This window comes from Erinaceus europaeus, chromosome 3, assembly GCF_950295315.1.
Source record: "Erinaceus europaeus chromosome 3, mEriEur2.1, whole genome shotgun sequence".
Lineage (NCBI taxonomy): Eukaryota > Metazoa > Chordata > Mammalia > Eulipotyphla > Erinaceidae > Erinaceus > Erinaceus europaeus.
The window spans coordinates 149,875,926-149,893,872 of NC_080164.1; positions in this window are offsets into that span (position 1 = coordinate 149,875,926).

Below are 17,947 nucleotides of genomic sequence, written 5' to 3' on the forward strand. Positions count from 1 at the left end.
TGGTGAGTCTCCCTCATGCTTGGAGGCACCAACCAGTAATTAGTCACACACTACAGGATATCTCAGAGAATGTGTAAAATTCAGGCTGTTGATTACAAGGTGGAAAGTTGTAGATGTCTAGTGCCATCTCTACGATCCATAAGGAATAGCAACTACAGGATCAATTAAGTGAACTAAACAATTAGTCCCAATTATTAACATATTATGGAAATGATCACAAATTCTAAGGTTGTACTTATGTAGGTAGGCAGCTGTTCTAGAAGTATGTGATGAGTTGGGTGTCATATGGTGATTCAAAACAACAGCAAAGCAGTCACACTTTGAGCTCCAAATAACTTGTGAAGTTACTTGAATACATTCTTTTTGTTTGTTTTATTATCTTTTAATTTATTTATTTAAGAAAGGAGACATTACAAAACCGTAGGATAGGAGGGGTACAACTCCACACAATTCCCACCACTCAATCTCCTTATCCCATCCCCTCCCCTGATAGCTTTCCCATTTCCCCCTCTGGGAGTATGGACCCAGGGTCATTGTGGGATGCAGAGGTGGAAGGTCTGGCTTCTGTAATTGCTTCCCCGCTGAACATGGACGTTGACTGGTCAGTCCATACTCCTAGTCTGCCTCTCTCTCTCCCTAGTAGGGTGGGGCTCTTGTTTTTAATGATTAGCTATAACTTCTAAACTTCCTATTTTCCATGTATTCCATAAATACTTCAATGATGATCTGGGGCCAGGCACCTGGTTGAGCACATGTTACCATGCACAAGGTCTAGCATATGTGATGCTTGGAATCAAATTCAGAATCTCATGCCTGAGAGCCCAATACTTTATCCACTACACCATCTCCTGGCTACTTATGAACTCTTTTATATGCACAGTAAACACTAAATACTATTATGTTGTTATGGTGGCCTTAATATTGAAGTCTCTGAATCTTTGCCACATTAAAGGGTTTATTTCACCTCAAATATTTTGAGTTAAATACCAGTCATTTCTGGCTGAATTCCAAATTTTCCAGTATGATAAGGGTTTTTGATAGGGTTAAAGAATGTTATTACCCATAATTTTAGATATGCTGTTATAAAATAAAGCAACTAAAAGGAAAAAGGAAAGTGTCTATTTTCAATTTAATAGACTCTTATGAAGTGACTTTTGCCTAAGAGCATTTAAATTCCTTCTGAGCTTGCACCTCCCAAATATACATTCTTAATTGAATGTCATCACATCATATTTCAAACCCAACAGCAAATTAAATACACTTCAAAAAATCGCTCAGGTAACACGGATTCTCTTACATTTACCTAAGTATCAAATTCCTACACCTGCAGCTCAGATATGCACAGCAGGACAACCTTTTGCTTAATTTAGCATTGAGACTACCAACCAGAATCACACACTCAGAGATGAATCATATATATGAATTATAGATTTATATAGTACATGTATTTATATTTCACAAAAACAAAAGAAGTCTGAAGCTGTGTTTTTTTTTTTCTTTTGATTAGCTATGGCATGGGGTGAAAAAAAACCCTGTTTGGAACAAAGAAGAACTACAGAACCTAAATGCACCAATCCCAGACAAAGAAATTAATTGAAACAGTTATTAAGAATCTTCCCAACAACAAAAGTCCTGGACCGGATGGCTTTACAATCAAATTCTACAAAACCTTCAGGAAACGGTTAATACCTATAGAGAAACACACCCTTCCACATTCTATGAAGTCAACATCACCCTGATTTTAAAAGCAGATAGGGACACAACAGAAAAGGAAAACTACAGAACAATATCTCTGATGAACATAGATGCCAAAATATTGAGCAAGATGCTTGCCAACTGTATACAGCAGTATATCAAAAAGATTGTTCATCACAACCAAGTGGGATTTATCCCAGGGATGCAAGTCTCCTTCAATATACATAAGCCAATCAGTGTCATTCACCATATCAATAAAGTCAAAACCAAAAACCACGATTATCTCAATATACGGAGAGAAAGCCTTTGACAAAAACTAGCACCAACTCATGCTCAAAACACTACAAAAATTAGAATACATGAAAAATTATTCAAGATAGTGGAGTCAATATATAGCAAACCTACAGCCAACATCATACTGGAGTGAGTTGGGACATACAACTTTGGCCATGGCAAAGGTGTAGAATACCTCCATTGTAGTATAATCTTATTTTATTTTATTTTATTTATGAAAAGGAAACAGTGACAAAAAACAGAGGATAAGAGGGGTACAACTCTACACAGTTCCCACCACCAGAACTCCATATCCCATGCCCTCCCTTGATAGCTTTCTTATTTTTTAACCCTCTGGGAGTATAGACCCAAAGTCATTGTGGGATGCAGAAGGTGGAAGTTCTGGCTTCTGTAATTGCTTCCCCACTGAACAAAGTCATTGACAGGGTGATCCAAACTCCCCACCTCTCTCTCTTTCCCTAATGGGGCAGGGTTCTCAGGAATCAGAGCTCCAGGACACATTGGTGGGGTTGTTTGTCCAGGGAAGTCTGGTTGGCGTCCTGCTAGTATATGGAACCCAGTGACTGAAAAGAGTTAAAGCAAAACAAAATATAAAAATATAAAGCCGTCAAAATATAAATCCAAACAAATTGTTGACTAATCATGAACCTAAAGGCTGGAATAGTACAGATGAAGAGTTGAGGGGGTGGGGGTTAGGGGTATCTCTGTTTTGTAGATAGCTAGTAGGCATATTTTTATATTCCAAAGGGCCTGTGGCTATACTAGTTTTTTTGTTTGGTTGGTTTTTGCCTGAGCCTGAAATCTGATATGCAGGTGAATCCAAGTTTTGTCTGGGGAGATCATGACCTGGCTAGAAAAAGGATCAGAAAGCTGGATCAGGGAAGAGAGTAGCTCCCAAATATGGGGAAGGGATATAAATATTCTTGATTGTAAAACCCATCGATTTGATCTGATATGGGGCCCATATTAACCTTAGAAGTCTATATGACCTCTGCATCCCTCTGCAACAGATGAGTGGCTGAGAAAGCTGTGGTATATATACACAATGGAATACTATGTAGCTACAAAGAATAATGAGCCCACTTTCTCTGATCCATCTTGGATGGAGCTAGAAGGAATTATGTTAAGTGAGCTAAATCAGAAAGATAAGGACAAATATGGGATAATAAACAGAAGCTGAGAAAGAAGAGCAGAAAGGGAAACTCAAAGCAGGATTTGACTGAGTTCAGAGTAGGCCCCTAAAGTAAAAAGCCTGGGTTGAGGGTTGGGGTGGCTGTTAGGCTTCACCAGCCTGGGGGGAGGGGGGGAGGAAAGTGGAAGGAGGTGGGATAGGACACAGTCTTTTGGTAGTGGGGATGATGTTTATGTACACTCCTATTAATTTGTAGCCTTATAAATCACTATTTAATTAGTATGAGAAGGAAAAATTGATTGAATGTCTCAAACTTTTTAATGCACAGACCATAGGATGAGTCTTTGATATGACTGTCTTAAAAGCTTAAACCAAGGAGAGCAGAAGCAATGGGTGGTACAGCTATATACAAATAATGTCAAAGGACATAAATTATGATGATGTTGGGTATGTTGCAGCAAATACTAACAAAGGGATATTTCAAAGTTAACCTAATTTTTTAATAATATGATTATAGCAATAACTATCTATTGTCTTCTTAAAACCTAAGACAGCAAGCAGAAACCTCCCTCTTCCTCTATAGAGCCTATATTTCCCCCAGTCCTAGAACCTCTATCGTGGGGCTCACTTTCCTGCATGCTTCTCTCAATTCATACCAAATGATATTGTATCTGCTGATCCCAGCCTAATCAATGCAATGAGTACCACCTCAGCATGCTTCACTTCAAACTATGTCCAGAGACGTCAGGCATGGAATGTCAATTTTTCAAGTTAATTACCAGGGTGAGACCTTTCCTTTCATAGTATTCTCTAATTCCATTCCAGGAGGTTCACTTCCTAACAAAGTCCCAAAACCTAGATAAAGACCAGGTCCCATGAGATAGAGCATTTGTTCATATGTATCCATAAATTAGGGCAACCATATACCTGAAAGCAAAAATACACAATAGTCTGTAGTGAGTCAGTATCAAATTCATAATGAAATAGTGTCTACTTAGACTTAGATACCCTCCTCACCTACTTCCTGTTACAGTTCTCTCACTCACTCCAAAGCTAACCTTATCAAAGAAAGTACTGCAAAAGCTAAATAAGTGCAAGAGACTGGCATACTTTAAGGATGACTCTTTAGTCACCATCAAGCCACCCCATCAGCAGGGGCCCTAATAGGGGAGTCCTGAGATTCCCAAACAGACATGATAGGCCTAGACCTTGAATAAATCCCTCTCCACTGTTATCAGTCATTTCTGTTGGACACAACACAGTAGACCACTTTGTGTACCCCCCATAGGAGCTTGCCCTCAAATTGAATCAACAGCAGTAGAGAATGTTCATTCCTCCAAAGGGAGGATGGACAACACACTCTATGCTACAGTTGAGGAAGATGGGCCGATACTCAGGCAGCTTGGAATGTTTTACTCATGACCACAGAATGTGAGCTCAGATTTACAGGGATGCAGAGGTCACATAGGCTCCTAAGCTGAGTGTGGGCCCCAGATCACATCAGATTGATGGGGTGTACAGTCAACAATATTTATACTCTTTTCCCATATTAGGGAGCTTACTCTCTTCCCTGATCCAGATTTCTGGTCTTTTTTCTAGCTAGGACATCATCTCCCCAGACAATAACTTGGATCCACCTACATATCAGATTTCAGGCTCAGAGGAAAAATGAAAAAAAAAAAAAACTAGTATAGCCACAGGCCGTTTGGAATATGACTAAAATATGTCTAATAGCTATCTACAAAATGGAGGACCCTCCAATTCTTCATCTGCACTATTCCAGCCTTTAGGTCCATTACTGTTCAACAATTTGTTTGGCTTTATATGTTAACTCTGTTTTCAAACACCAGGTTCCAGATGCTAGCATGATGCCAACCAGACTTCCCTGGACAGACAACCCCACCAATATGTCCTGGAGCTCTGATTCCCCAGAAACCAGCCCCACTAGGGAAAGTGAGAGGCAGGCTGGGAGTCTGGATCAACCTGTCAATGCCTATGTTCAGCAGGGAAGCAATTACAGAAGCCAGACCTTCCACCTTCTGCATCCCACAATGACCTTGGATCCATACTCCTAGAGGGTTAAAGAATAAGAAAGCTATCAAGGGAGGAGATGGGATATGGAGTTCTGGTGATCGGAATTGTGTGGAGTTATGCCCCTCTTATCCTGTGGTTTAGTCAATGTTTCCTTTTTATAAATAAAATTTGATTAAAAAATAGTAGAAAAAAGTTGATTATGGTCTTGTCTACATTAAATATCATCCTTGGAGAGAGCAAGATATTTTCTGATGTGGCTACATATTTCTAGTAAATTCATTTGAGTTGTAACTTCAACTGGGAAGTAACTAAGGCTCAATAATGTTCTCCTTTGACCTCATGAAATCCTATTTTAAAACACTATTGTTATATTTTTAATTCTCTTTTTTGTCATTAACATATATGTCTTTCCTTCTTGCATATTGAACTCTCTAAAAGTAATGTCTATATCTTCATAACCCTGGACTATATAGTATATTACCTAATGAATTGGAGCACCTGATCAATTATTTTTTAATACATTGATTGAAGAAATTTGCCTATGGACACAGCAAAATTAGACTGTTAGAGTCAACATTTGAATTCTGGTGTGATTTACTACAAAAGTAAACTCCATGATTTTTTTCCTCTGGTCATTTATGTGTAGCCAAAGAACAAAGTAAATTTGTACTTAGTCCTAGATAGTTGATGTGCCTAGTTATTTAGTCTGAAGAATAAAATAAAAGAATTTGCAAACTCATAACAAAATTTTATATTGAATGTTCTGACTAGAAAACAAGTTTCAAAGAGAATCCAGGGAAGAGAGAAATATGATCTCCAAAAGACAGCATTTATGTTAATCTACAAAGCATTAGCTTTAAGCTCAAAATACGTATAAATTTCAGAGTATTAACACTGATAATAACTGAATTAGCTATGTGACTAATATTATAATTATGAGTAAAACTGAATATTTATCCAAAACAAAAATAATCCACACTCTAAAAATATTCGAATGAAGATCACCAAATGTATATATATATATATATATATATATATATTTGCAGAACATTGCATTATGTCAGCTCCAATGCTATTTTTGTAAACTTGAGTTATCTCAAGGAAAACAAATGTAAAAATTAGTCAGTAGGACTATATTAAGCAAAAATGCATCATGCATCTGGATAAAGAACAACAAATATAATAAATAACCAAAGCACAACAATTAGAATAGCTGTATGCATATATCAATGATCACCCTAACTATGAATGGCCTAAACTCATCAAACAATATATTCAGCATAGTTTAATGGAGAATTTAAACTGAGAGAGAAAAAATTAATGTAGCACTATTTGAAGATGGCATAATATACACCGAAAACCCTAAAGACTGCACCAAAAAATGATAGATGTAATAAATGAATTCAGTAAACTGAGAGGACACAAAAATACAATGCTTCTGTTATTTATAAAAAATATTGACAAGTTAGAGAAAAAGAAAATGAAGTAAGCAATCTCATTAATAATTGAATGAGAAAAAGACATGATACCTTAGTAAAACTAACAAAGGAGGCAAAAGGCCTTGACAATGAAAATTATAGAACATTACAAAAGGAATAGAAAAAGACACAAGAATGTTCCTTGTCACAGATCAGAAGAATCGATACTTTTTTTAGAATTGCTATATTACCAAAAACAGTACAGAGTCAATGCAATCTTTATCAAAAAATAAAAGAAATTGAATAAGCAATCCCAAAACACGTATGGAAGCATGAGACACCACAGATGACCAAAGCAGTTCTGAAAATAAAAGAGAATAATAATGAAGATATCCCATTCTGCTACTTCAGTACAAAACAGTACTAATTAAGAGAGAGCAATATTGATACAAAACCTGGAAGCAACCCAGGGGTCCAACAACAGAGGTGTGGCTGAGAAAATTGTGGTATATATACATAATGGAATACTACTGAGCTATTAAGAATAATGAATCCACCTTCTTTGATCCATCCTGGATGAAGCTTGAAGAAATTACATTAAGTGAGATAAGTCAGAAAGAGAAAAGAGAGTATGGGATGATCATACTCATAAACAGGGGTTGAGAAAGAAGAACAGATAGGGAAATAAAGCAGAACTTGAACTGGATTTGGAGTATTGCACGAAAGTTAAGACTCGAAGGTGTGTGTAGGAAGGGTAGATTTTAAGCTCATTTGTAAGAGGGTAAGCCTATAGACACATATCTATGGTGGTGGGAACTCTGTTAATCTATACTTCTAGTGTGTGTGTGTGTGTGTGTGTGTGTGTGTGTGTGTGTGTGTGTGTGTGTGTGTATGAAAAAAGTAACCAAACTCTCTCTCACAAGTCTTGTTATGGGAGAAGGTACATAGAAATCTGACTGTGAAGTGGTGCTCCAGGTAGTATTGCTTCTAGTCTAATTGAGTACAGATTTGCAATATTCAATTCCGGGGTTCAAGCCCCTGGTCTCCAACTGAAGGGGGGAAGCTTCACAAGTTGTGAAGCAGTGCTGCAGGTCTCTCTCCCTTTATTCACATCCCCACACCATACCTCTCAATTTTTCTGTATCTATTCTATAAATATAAATAAATTAACAAAATATTTCTAAAAATAAATTTGATTGTGAGTATGGTTGAAACTGTATCTCCTAAATTTTATAAGTCACTAATAATGAACTTTAAAATCCTGGTTAATAGTATTGTTTTTGCCTACAACATTTCATGATGTATAATATGCACTGCCTCAGCGAATTAATTACCAGAAAATTTTCAAATGAAAAAACATATATATATATGTAACCCTATAAACATTCAGCAAAATTATATTATGAGAATTTCCTAGTAAATTTTATAAAATAGCAGGAGTTATTCATAAAATGTACTTTATAAAATTCATACTTTTAATCAAAATGCTAAATTAAGGGAATGGAACTATCAGTCACAGATAGAACTGGAAAAAGGAAAAAAAGGAAAGAAGAAGGAAGGAAGATTGTAGATGGTAAATAGATGGATAGATAGATGATAGATGTAAAGACAGATACACACACACACATGCACACAACACACACACACACATATGTCCAGAGACAAGGGCTCCTGACTGAATTAATAATAGGAATGTTCTAAAAGGCATGATTAACATAATCCTTTGTATATAACCCTGAAATATATATGTAATTTATAATTTTATATTTATACATTTAAAACTTATAATTTTCCCAAATAATTTTATTCAGTATATTTCTTAATATGATCTTAAAATATTCTAAAATTTGATAATTTTATGTCATAAAATTGCACTTTTTCTATACTCCACATTATTTGAATTTTGTTAATCTTGTGTGATTCATTATTTCAGTAAATATGAGACTCTGCATAAGCCACTGCTTAAATTGAAGGCTGTAAATAAAGATATAACACCATCTGAAATGGTGATTCTTTGTGTACAAAGTTAGAAAATATCAATGAATGACTATCTTTTGGTGGTTCAAGAAGCAAATTCTATAATTTCTGGCAAGGACCACTTAGTCTTCTGTGTGCTCAATGTTAAAAGTTGGTTTTCTACCTTGTATATTTATTTATTGGCAAGAACAAAATTCAAAATATACACAGTGCTCAAAACGAACCCCAAACTCAACTATATTTACAACACACTTACTTCAAGATAATATATATATATAGCAATACTGTAAGTGAAAAAGATTCTTTTTAAAAAGTCACCATGCAAATGAGACTTTTAAATAAGTAGCTAATTTTTAAATACAAATCCTTTATCTTTTCTATTGTATCATCTCAGTATTCCTCTTTTCAGCAACAGTCAAAGACTTAGAACAACATTATTACTATTGTTTGTCTCTGTTGTTAAGACTGGAAGGGCCTTAGGGATTCATCTAGTAATTTTCATATTCAGAAAGTATTGTATTTATATCTATAATACTCAAAGAAAGATGAAGACAGATAAACACTTAACAGTGTTTAAGTCCCACTTTTTTTTACAGGCTGCTCTGGGTACTCCCATCTCTCTGGCCATTGGGAGATAGAGGTCAAAAGCAGCCCTTGGGGTCCTGGGGTAGCTTAACGTGTTGAGGGTGAAGGGCACAGAGAGACAGGACGGTCAGCTCTGGGAGACCCTCAGTGGGGCAACTCATTTACTGAAGAGAAAGCAAGTACATAAACCCATTGCCCAGGTAGAAGGTCAAGGTAATCATTTACCCAAGCACAGAGTAACACAATGCATAGTCGCATGTTACCTACAAATTATTTGATCAAAATAAAGAATTACCATACAAGGTTTGATCACAAGCTTCACAATGCCCATTTCCCTGGGGGTAAATTACAGGCACCTCAGGGTAAATTACAGGCACTTCAGAGGAAGTGGAAGGAGGAGGGGGCAATTGAGCAAGAATATATATGGTGGCTTTCAAGTTAGGGCAAACACAATGTACAGTAATCCATGGACTTTATTTTAAGGGGAGAGGAGAGGCATGTGTAGAAAGGTAGCTCCCATTCCAGAGAAGCCATCCATCATTAGTTCAGGAGATCAGGGGAACCTGCCCTCATCTAGTCCCAAAGGGAGAGTTGGGGGTCAATCCGCTTGGGCCTCATGGAAATAACATCCTGGACTTCCCGGGACAGTGGGTCCCATTCCCCAACATTTTTTCATTTCTTAAAACTTTTAAGTAAACCTTTCTTTAGGACTTTATTGCAAAAAAACATATTCCTAAATGTTTAATTAATATAGCTCATCAATTTCTGTCCTGATGAAATAAAACATCCAATTGACATCAATGTAGAAAGAGCAATAATGAGTTGTCCAAGCTGTCTATGATGGCAAATAATGGCTAATGCCTATTGTGTTTTGAGTAGCAAGATGAGAGGAAGTAAAATGCCAGGCAAAAATAAACTCTAATTTCAAATACGTTATTTTAGCATACATACATAATTTATATTTTGGAAGTCCTTAAAATTGCTAGTTAAGTTAAGTTAATCATATTTTAGTTCAGCAAATAAAGTCTCTCAAACCACCATGAATAATTATTTCTTGATGTTTTACAACTGGTTAAAGCATTCATTTAACTAAGCAAATATTATTGGGCACTTACTAATACTCTGAGCAATGCTATGTGCTAGAAAAGGACTGGTACGTATGTGTGTTTCTGAGGAACTAAAAACTAGTAATTATGAAGCTGTAACATACATTTGACTTCAAAATAAAAGAAAGACAAAGCTAAACAAACATAAGGACACAGTTTACTATCTTAGTAGGGATAAGATAAAAATAATTTTCTCTTCTTCTAGGGAACATGCTTAATGTCACTCTAATAGTCAAATGACTTCCAAAAGTGATTTGACTCCTTGTAATAAAAAGGATGCATTTTAATAAACAACTCTCAAATTGGCGGGGTTGATTTTTGAGAAGCTATTTTCAGATTATTTTCTATTTAAAAAAGCAGTAAAATTCAAAGAGATTACTCTCAAGGGTCCTTTGAAACAATGATTAAACACATGTAGAGGCCACCTTCCTTTGCTGGATTCCCTTTTTATCAATTTAACTGGGGCTTTTTTTTTTTTATTTGCCTTAGTCATCTTGTGATCATGACACTAAAATCACAGGCTAAAATCAGTGAAGCAGAAAGACAAAAGGCACAAAGTTTCATTATTGTTTTTCTAAGTCACACCACCAGTTCTAAATAGCTGCCTTCTAAAATTCTTTACTTCAGAAATTCAAACCCTTAATATAATTACACACACAGCGCAAGTAGTATTTTTAAAATTTTATACCACTTCATAATAGTAGAATTTTCTGTAGTAACAAATCAAAAGAAGCATTTTTATAGTGGGAATATTAGATTTTTGCCAAAGATTATTCAGAAAGGAACATGTTTTGTTTATTAATAATTTCATTTTTGTTATTTTGATAGGAGAAAATAAATAGCCTAGTTTAGTTTAGTTTCATTTTTCTGCCTCCAGGGTTATTGCTGGGGTTTGGTCCCTGTATTAGAATCCACTGCTTTTGGAGGCCTTTTTCTCCATTTTTGCCTTTGTTGTTATTGCTGCTGTTATTGTTGGATAGGACAGAGAGGAATTGAGAGGGAGATTTAGAGAGGGAGAGAAAGATAGACACCTGCAGCCCTACTTTATTGATTGTGAAGCGACCCCCCTGCCTGCAGGTGGGGAGCCAAGGACTGGAACAGGGATCTTTGCATCATGCACCATGTGCACTTAACCCACTGCACTACCGCCTGGCTCCAGCCTGTCTTATTTTTATAAATCAAGATTAAAGTTACCATTTTTCTTGCTGTATTTCCTTCTCATACTCTGTGTACTAACCAAACTATCTTCCCACACCTTTAAAACACTAGTTTCTTATAAGTGTTCTTTAATTGATTTATAATATTTTCCATATACAATTCCTATTCTTCCACAAGTCCTCCTCTTAAATGGTAGTTCCCCTGGGAGACAAAGTTTAATATAAAGGTATTTGAGGTTTCTATGGATGAAGAACACATGAGGGAAAGGTCATGAAACAATATGACTGAAGTCAAATTATTAAAGTGGAATCAAAATAAGATTGTAAGAATGATTAGCATTAGAATCACTGACCCTAAAATACTGCCTTCTATCTAGGAGATGACCTAAAGTAATTTGTTGAATTAAACCTTCATACATTCAATAAATGTTAATGGAGACATTAATATCTGATGATGTTAATACTGTAATCCATGAGCATGGGATGTCTTTTTATTTCTTTATATCTTCTTCTATTTCCTTAAGAAGTATCTCACAATCTTCAGTTTAAAAATCTTTCACTTCCTTTGTTTGGCTTATCCCTAGATATTTCATTATTTCTGTTGCTATGTGGAATGGAATTGGTTTCTGGATTTCTTTTTCTTCCAGTTTGGTGTTTGCATAGAGGAATGATACTGTATGTTACTTTTGTTAACCTGCCATATTACTATGTTGTTTGATAGCTTCCAGGAGTTTTCTACTGGATTCTTTTGGATTTTCTATGTATGCTGTTCTATCATCTGCTAATAGTGACAGTTTGACTCTTCTCTTCTAATCTGTATCCCTTTAGCATCTTTCTCTTGTCTGATTGCTATGGATAGGACTTTAAAGACTATGCTGAATAGTAATGGACAGCCCCATCTTGCACCATAAAAGGAAAACTTCCAGTTTCTCTCCATTAAGTATTATGTGGGTTGTTGGATCACTATAGATAGATTCTAATAGTTTGAGGATTTTTCCATATGCTCTAATTTCTTTTTATAATGCAGGGATATTGGATTTTGTCAAATGCTTTCTCTGCATGTATGGAGACAATCCTGTGGTTTTTGGATTTCAATTTGCTTGCTTTAGCCAAAGCTATGCTAAAAGAAAAGAGTGAAGTTGAAGGCATTATACCTCCTAGCTTCAAAACATAGTATAGACCAATATAACCAAAACAACTTACTCCTGGAACCAACATAGACATGTTGACCAGTGAAATAGAATTGGAATCCAGAAATCAGTCCCCCCCCCACATACCCTCACCTAATTTTTGACAAGGGAGCCAAAAATACCAAATGGAAAAGAAATCCTATTCAACAGAAAGTGTCAGGGAAATTGGGTAGAAACATGCAGAATAATGAAATGAGATCACCATACTTCATCATTTAGCATTAACTCCAAATGGATGAATCTTTTTAAAGATTAATGCTTTACAGTAGACAGTAAAATACAGTAGTTTGTACATGGGCAACATTTGTAAGTTTTCCACATAACAATTCAACCAGCAGTAGGTCCTCATCTGCCATAAATGGATTAAATTTTTTAGAATTTAGGTTAGAAACTATCGAATTTTTAGAGGAAAACATAGGCAGAGTTCTCTTCCATTTAATTTTTTGCAACATCTTCAATAATTCAAATACAATTGCAAGGAAAACAAAAGAAAAATAGACTAATAGTACTACATCAAACTGAAAAGCTTTTGCACAGCAAAGGAAATCATTACTATAACAAAGAGACCCCCATAGGATGGGGGAAACCTTTATGTGTCATCTATTAGACAGGACTGATAACCAAAACACACAATGAACTCACCAAGCTCAACAATAAAAAGACAAACAATTCTATTTAAAAATGGGAGAACACTGAAAGCAAAGATGGGTAAACATTATTGAGAGTTTACTACAAACTTATGTAATCCTTATAAAATATCCATAACATTGTATTATTCTCATTTTTGGTGGCATTAAATCATTTGAACTTAAAAGCACAGAAGTAATGTAAAGTGCTGAACTGAGATAGACATCAACCTCAAAAGCATACTACTTCTCACAAAGCATATTTCCTTTAAAAGTTACTGATGACATGGTCTAGGATAGCTCAGTGGATAAGGCATTGTATTCTCAAGCATGAGGTCCTTAGTTCAGTCCCTGGCGGTACATGTATCAGAGTGACACTCTCTCCTCCTATATTTCTCATTAATAAATAAATAAAACCTTTAAAAAAAGAAAGAAAAGGAGTATGGCGGTAGCCCAGTGGGTTAAGTGCACGTGGCGCTAAGCACAAGGACTGGCGTAAGGATCCCAGTTCAAGCCCCTCGGCTCCCCACCTTCAGGGGAGTCACTTCACAGGCAGTGAAGCAAGTCTGCAGGTGTCTTTCTCTCCTCCTGCCTGTCTTCCCCTCCTCTCTCGATTTCTCTCTGTCCTATCCAACAATGATGGCATTAATAACAATAATAACTAACAATAATAACTACAACAACAATAAAAAACAACAAGGGCAACAAAAGGGAAAATAAATACTAAACATTTTAAAGTTTTTAAAAATTAAAAATAATAAAATAAAAATATATAATAAAACAATGCCCAAGGGCCCAGGTTTGAGCCCCTGGTCCCCACATGCAAGGGGAAAGCTTTGAAACTGGTGAAGCAGTGCTGCAGGTGTCTCTCTGTCTCTGTCCCTCTAGATTTCTGACTGTCTTTATCCAATAAATAAAGATAATACAAAAATTAAAAAATTAAAATTAATGAAAATGTATTTAGAAAACATTATCTTAGAGCTTATAACAGTCCTATATTAATGTGTGTATAACTTGCAAGGGAAAAGAGTCACTTGTGACATCTAAGGTTCATATTTGAAGGCCACTGTTACTTAGCTGAGTTAGAGAACTCAATTTTATTTAACAGCTTTAGATTTTATATTTTTCTTGCTACAGTGAAGGCAGAGTATGCAGTACCATTTTAAAAATATTCTTACTCCACTGCATGTAGGAGAAACCAAATAAAACTGTAATTCAATTCTCTAAATCTTTTAAATTGCTGAAACAGCATCTCAGTTACTGAAAGTTCTCAATTTTGGATGAAAAGTTCAACTGGGTACCTTGTATGGTAATTGGCAGACTTTAGGTTAGGTGGCAGGAATTCTAATTTCAAGTTTATGGTTCTAAAATATTCCAGAACAAGATAAACAAACTGAAAAAGTAAGGTAAAAAAATAGAGATTGTGTGTAACTCCATATATTTGCATCCTATCTTGAACTTATAACATTTTAAGTAAAATAGTTCTATGTGGACATATCATCTATAAAGTTTTTTACTTTTATAAAAATTGTCAAAAATATCATTACTTAGTAAGAGTGAATCTGCAACTTCCAAGATAATTACAGTGACAGTAAAGTAAGCATATAGAATACTAAAAATTTGGGAGTCGGGTAGGAGCACAGTGGGTTAAGCATACTTGGCACAAAGCACAAGGACAGGCGTAAGGATCCCAATTTGAGCCCCCAGCTCCCCACCTGCAGGGGAGTTGCTTCACAAGCGGTGAAGCAGGTCTGCAGGTGTCTATCTTTCTCTCCCCCTCTCTGTCTTCTCCTCCTCTCTCCATTTCTCTCTGTCCTATCCAACAACAACGACGACCACAAGAATAACTACAACAATAAAACAACAAGGGCAACAAAAGGGAATAAATAATCCATTTCTCTCTGTCCTATCCAACAACAACGACGACCACAAGAATAACTACAACAATAAAACAAGGGCAACAAAAGGGAATAAATAAATATTAAAAAATACTAAAAATTCATTTTACTGTAAAATGAAATCAGAATTCTCAAGTGAGCATGCAGTAATGCTGAGCTGTGTACATCAACTTACATTTTAGCAGGTCAATCAATCATTAATTAACTTTTTAATCCTTACAGAGAACTCCTCTTCCATTGATAGTCACCACAGGAGATTCACTTTTCAATTTGACAGAATGCCAACTATCCAAACAGTTTATCTAAATCCAATATTCAGAGGTGTTTGTTCACGATGCAGAATGCACTTTTAACATCAGAATTAGTGTGTTGTCCCACACTGAAATGCTTTCTGCATAGCAGTCAAACCATTTTAATCAAAGTAACTTAAAGAAGTTTTTTTTCAGTGCATGATTTGCCTAAAAAATTTCCAATGTTCTCTTCCTTCGTGCCATTAAATTCTAGGGCAGAGATTTATGTAGCATATACAACACCATGAATAGCTCCCAGAATTTCATTATTCTATAAATATATTAGTAAGCAGACTCTCCATTAATTTCTCTTAATTTCCTCCTTTATTTGAAATATATTTATTCAGAGTTGACAAAGGTTTACTAGTTACAGTCATACCAGTGATTAAAATAACAAAATTTAATTTTATCACCTATAATCTTAGACCAGGGATACCAGAAGCAACCAATTTTGTCAGTATATAATATATAGATATTTGTAAATAGCATTAAATGACATAATTCATGGTAAGGTCTTATATGGTACATTAAATCCTACCCATGGAATTTTCAAAGTAAACCAAGCTCCCAAATAACTTGGCTATAATAATAATTGTCTATTGCCTCCTTAAACTCTAAGACATTAAGGAACCTTCTTCATTCTCTATAAAACCCATAATTCTCCCAGTCCTGGAACTTCCATGGCTGTGCTTGCTTTGATTCATGCTTATCTTGATTAATATCATTTGATACTGCATTGACTAATCTCAACCAAATCATTGCAAATAGTGCCACCTAAACATGTTTCATTTCGGATAGTGTGCAAAGACACCGTACCTGGTATGTCAACCCTCCAGTTTCATTACTCTGGTGAGACCTTTCCAAGCTCATAGGAAAGTCCCATTATGGGTGGTGCAATTCTTAACAAAGCCACAGAACCTAGATATAGACTAGGGCCCACAAGATAGAACAGATGTGCACATGCATCCATAAGTTAGGGGAAATATATATATCTTAAAGCAAATGTGCATAATGATTTGCACTCATTAAATGTAGCAAGTAAGTAGGCCTAAAAAAGACACTATAAAGTATTTAATCAAATAGTTTCTACTTAGACCTAGATACCCTCCTCACATATTTCCTATTTCACTTTTCTCAATCACTCTAAGTCTAACCTTGTCGAATAAAGGACTACAAAAGCTGGATAATGGGAAGAAGTGATAGATCTTTTGGCCACCACCAGGCCACCCCATCATCCAGGTCCCTACTCAGGTAATCCTGGGATTTCCACATAGATATGATGAGCCTAGACCTCTAATAGAAATAAATCACTCTCTCCACCAATACTGGTCATCTCAAACAGGAACAATATCACAAACAGGAACAATATCACAAACTTTCTTGTGAGCCTCAACAGGACAATGCCCTCAGTGTAGAACAACAAAGATAGAAATTGCTCCACTCTCCAAAGGGAAACTGGGTCAACATACTCTGCCACTGGAATAAGACTGATCCTGAAATGAATGCAGCTTAGAATGGGCCCCAGGTCAGATACAGACATGGGCCCCAGGTCAGATACATGGGGCTACTCTTGGCCTTTATCTAATTTTCTAGTCCTATTCCCAACTCTGACACCATCTTCCCAGACAATAACTTAAGCCCTCCAACATGTTAGCTGTCAGGCTCAGGCAAAAATTAGTAAAGCCATGGGCCTTTTGGAATATACCTAAAATAGACTTCCTATCTTCTTCCAACATGAAAACCCCAAATCTCACCTGCTATATTCTTACTTTTAGGTTGGTGACTATGAAGCAATTTGTTCTGTTTTATATCTTAATGATTTCCAGCCACCAAGTTAGAGATGCTACCATGGTGTCAATCTGACTTACCTGAGCAAAGTTCCTCCCCAATGTGTCCTGGAACCCCACCTCCACAGAGCCCTACTCCACTATAAAAGATAGAAACAGTCTGGGAATATGGATTGACCTGTCAATGCCTATGTCTAGCAGGGAAACAGTTACAGAAGCCACACCTTCCACTCTCTGTACCCCATAAAGATATATTACAACAGAGTTAAATAAAAAGGAGCTGGCTGGGCAGTGGCATGCACCTAGTTAAACATATTACCATGTACAAGGACCTAGATTCAAGATTTTGTTCCCCACTTGTAGAGAGGAAGCTTCACATGTGGTGAACCAGGTCTTCTGTTGTCTATCTTTCTCTCTCCCTCACCCCTCTCAATTTATTTCTGTTCTGTCAAATAAAAGAGAAAAAAAAAGGAAAAAAATACCTCTGTGAGTTGCGGATTTCCAGGACACATTAATATTTGCATATCTATCTTTCCAAGAGTTGTGAAACAACGCAAGTGTAAGGTCTTAGCTCTATAAAAATTTCAGTAGATCGGCTAGTTATTGAGACTGCCTAACCTTGCTTATCAATATATACCATTATGCTACTTTGTTTTATTTCTTGTACTTTTCATACAGAGTTTGTTGTACATTCTCCTGTTTTCTTGCACAGGTAAGCACTGCCTGGCCATCCATCTATGCCCACAGATATGTGATTT